This window comes from Notamacropus eugenii, chromosome 5 (genome assembly GCF_028372415.1).
Source record: "Notamacropus eugenii isolate mMacEug1 chromosome 5, mMacEug1.pri_v2, whole genome shotgun sequence".
NCBI classification, from domain to species: Eukaryota; Metazoa; Chordata; class Mammalia; order Diprotodontia; family Macropodidae; genus Notamacropus; species Notamacropus eugenii.
In genome coordinates this window covers 358904516-358908279 of record NC_092876.1, presented here as the reverse complement: position 1 = coordinate 358908279, position 3764 = coordinate 358904516, and the positions used below count along the sequence as shown (strand labels likewise).

Sequence of the window (3764 nt, the reverse complement as noted above, 5' to 3'; positions counted from 1 at the left end):
TTACAATGAGAATATCAGGAGCAAATTTCATATACAACTATTTCCTTTTAAAGAATCTATAGTTTCTTGAATTCTTACCACCTTACCTATGACAAAAATTTAATAGAGTAAATTCGTACTCGCTTATGTCAGGTAAGTAGAAGTACCAAGGATACTGCTGGTTCCATGGCTCAAACCTCCTTTGGTATGGCACAATGGGGATAGTAGGTCCTGGGCTCTGTTATACTTTGATTCTAACTTTTAAGCCTATTTTGTACATCTCTTGGGGAATATTCATTGGAACTCACACTGTTGGGGAAATACTTGGGATCTTATTCATTCATGGGAGAATTTAAGAGAATTTTGTAATGTAATTCTGGGTGTTTTTTTTTCCTCTCTCCCCCTTTAGGGATGTATTCCTGGCCTGGGTGGCATCCAGAAATTCAAGCACAGTGGTGTTTGTGAAATAGCCCATCCCATCTCCCAAGCCAGTGAAAACTTATCAGCCTGTATATGAAACACAAGCTGGGCTTCTGGTGGTGCCTGATTCCAGTTAATAATGGCCCTCCGTGCTTCTTCCCTTTTCTTTTCTTGGATAGGGGCCAGGCTTTGGAGGAAGGCCCCTGTGGTTGCTGAAACCTGGGCCTGCATTCAAGTACAAGCAGAGGGCCCAGTGATGACAGCAAAGGAGTTGGGGGAGTGAGACAGAACATGGGGATGTGGGAGTAGGGGAGTTGTTTGATTCTTTTTAAGAAAAAAATTGTTGGTATAATTTTCAAAAGACTTGCCTGAAAGATAATTAAAATAATAGAGAAAATACACAGCTCTGAACCTCAGAGAAAAACAACATGTTTACATTTGTACTGATTTTCATGTCTTAGGAAGAAACATGGCTCTATGGTCTCTATACATTCGTTTTTCTCCCATACGATTTGTAAACAAAATATTTCAAGCTTTTTTTTTTTTTTTTTTTTTTGGCAACCTGTCCTTACCTGATTTGTTATCTCAGGTCATAGGTGAGTGAAGGGCAGACTGATGCCTTCTCCTAGTAAAATTGTCTCTAATTATTAGAGGCTGTGAACGCTAGTGTTTGACAAACTGCTTGTCTACATGTGTTTCCAAGGGAGGAGATTCTTGTTTAAGTTAGAGGGTAAACCAGCCCTGCATACCCTAAACTTCCTGGTCCTTAAATAAAGGCCAGGTTAAGTAATCCAGTGGTATGTTTTCACTTGTTAACCATTCTGAAAAAAAAGTACAGTAGAGTAAACGCTGGTGTTGGCTCCTTTTCTATATTCTATATGTATTATTAGTTACTAATTATGGCTGTAGCCCATACATAGAATTTTGCAGTCCTATTTTATTTAAAAAGATATCCCTTCCCCCTTCCTTCCCCAAAAGAAGTCTGTTTCGGTCCACAAGGCAGTAATTACAGCAGACATTTGTAGGGCTGCTTAACTATCCAGGAGAAGAAAGTACTTCTACATATTCTTAGGTTTGGAGATAATGCCATCAGGATACCGTTGCTTGAACCTGGCAACCACATCTGGATCAAGCAGGTGAATCCCATCAAGTTGGTTCCCAAGGGTGATCCAGTTGGGCTGTACATTGTGTGGTCGTCCAAATAACTCAATTTTGCGGGTCCCAGGGGATAGCCTCTCTATCATTCCATAGATTTCATCTGGTTTGTGGCTGGTGGAGCGAACCTCAGCTACAATCACTTCACAATCTAGGCCTCGGTTGAAGCCCTGAGGATTTCCCTTGACACCAACCAAACAATGCTCCTTCCCATGGTTTAGCCAGTGGCCTGTGCGCCCTGTTCGGATGATACGTTGCAACTGATTTGTTTTCACCCAGATAATCTCATCTACCCGTTCATACCCCCAGAGGTTCAGACATTCTCTGCCCAGCTCCATGGCTCTGCCTGTGACCCAGAGAAAGAGAAAGCCATCATCCTGAAGCACTGGGATGTTGAGTCTTCGCATCTCATCATCTGTTAGGGTACCATATGGCAACTCCATGTGAATATCCCAGGGTGGGTCAGCCATTACCACTGCAAACTTCCCCAAGATGCTCACATCCAAGTAGCGGATATCACAACAGATCCACTGGGGTGGGAAGAGTCGATCCACGCTGGAGTCGGTACCAACACCTTGTGTAAGGGCCAGTTCCTGACTAGGGGGGTGGTCCGAGCCGCCAGGGGCTTCAGCATCTATGCAGGCATCAATCTCATAATGTACATACTTGCAAGTGTCCATGTGGAAGCAGGTGTTGAGGAAGGAACAGTCACCTAATCATTCATCTGTATGTTTATTGATGATTCGCCTGAAATGCAACTTGCGGCAAGGTCGGTCAGCATCACTAGCCTTCATGCACTCTTCTTTGGTGCCATAGTCACAGAACTCTTGTACCTGGGCCCGTCCTCTTGAGCGGAACTTCTCCACAATGGACTGTTCCTTGGCTGTTGTTGTATTTAGCAGCTCCAAAATCTCTTGACTTACCTTCTTGCTCTGCTGCTCCTTGGTAGACTGTTGATTCAAGAGACTCTCAATTTCCAGATCTACATCGGAAGCAGCATGTTTCCGTGACTTTTTGGCTGGCTCTTTGGCTGGCTCAGAGGCTGAGGAGGCCAGACCAGAGGCTGAGGAGCTGGCAAACGTAGTAGCTGTGGTAGGGTCTTGCTCTGCCCGCCGCTTCTGCCCTGTGCTGGCCCCTGCCACCTCCCCAAGGCTCTTCTTCTCTGCCACAGCCCCCATCATGGCTGAGAGCTTGGAATGGTCAGCATAGGTAACCAGGGTGGGGTGCGCATCATCTTGAAGAAGGCCTCGCTTTACTTCAATCAACTCTTGTGCTGCAAACTTCTGGAGAAGGCTTTCCACCCCATCTTGTGTTGCAGGGGCATCTGGCGTAGAGATGGCAAGGCGGATGGACACAGCATCAGTGGGTAGTGTCAGCGCCAGGTCTGAGAGGTGGTGTAATAACTTCTTCTCCAGCTCAGGGTCTGTGGCGAGCTCTGGAGTTCCTGAAGCAGTACTGGGTTTAGGGCCACTTGAGGTGGGTGTCATAGGCACTGGACTGTCACTGCGAAACGTTGGTGAAAGCACTGCTTCTGGGTTCCGAGGATCGAGGTGGCCTGAGTCCTGCTTCCGCCGCCGCTGCAGCCGCTCCCGCAGCGAGTCCAGCTGCTTCTTGTTGGCCTGGATGGAGCTCCACGTGTCGGACATCTTCGGGACCGGGGCGGCGAAGCTGCGGCCGCCCCTGCGCCTCCTCCCCGGCCAGGGCTGCCCGCAGCGGGAGGGCGGCGGGGAAACTTCACATGGACACCGGGCAACATTCATTTTCACAAAATTTTGGGTTACAAATTTTCTCCCCTTTTATCCCTTCCCCCACCCAAACACCAAGCATTCTAATTGCCCCTATGACCAGTCTGCTCTCTCTTCTATCATCCCTCTCTGCCCTTGTCTCCATCTTCTCTTTTGTCCTGTAGGGCCAGATAGCTTTCTATACCCCTTTACCTGTATTTCTTATTTCCTAGTGGCAAGAACATTACAGTTGATCCTAACACTTTGAGTTCCAACTTCTTTACCTCCCTCCCTCTCCACCCCTTCCCTTTGGAAGGCAAGCCATTCAATATAGGCCAAATTTGTGTAGTTTTGTAAATGACTTCCATAATAGTTGTGTTGTATAGGACTAACTATATTTCCCTCCATCCTATCCTGTCCCCCATTACTTCTATTCTCTTTTGATCCTATCCCTCCCCATGAGTGTTGACCTCGAATTGCACTCTC

General features: G+C 46.8%; 1 pseudogene; it reads right to left on the bottom strand.

Annotated features, from left to right (window-relative positions):
* Positions 1-1316: 1316 nt before the first annotated feature.
* Positions 1317-3216, bottom strand: LOC140506666 (N(6)-adenosine-methyltransferase catalytic subunit METTL3 pseudogene; annotated as a pseudogene).
* Positions 3217-3764: the final 548 nt, after the last annotated feature.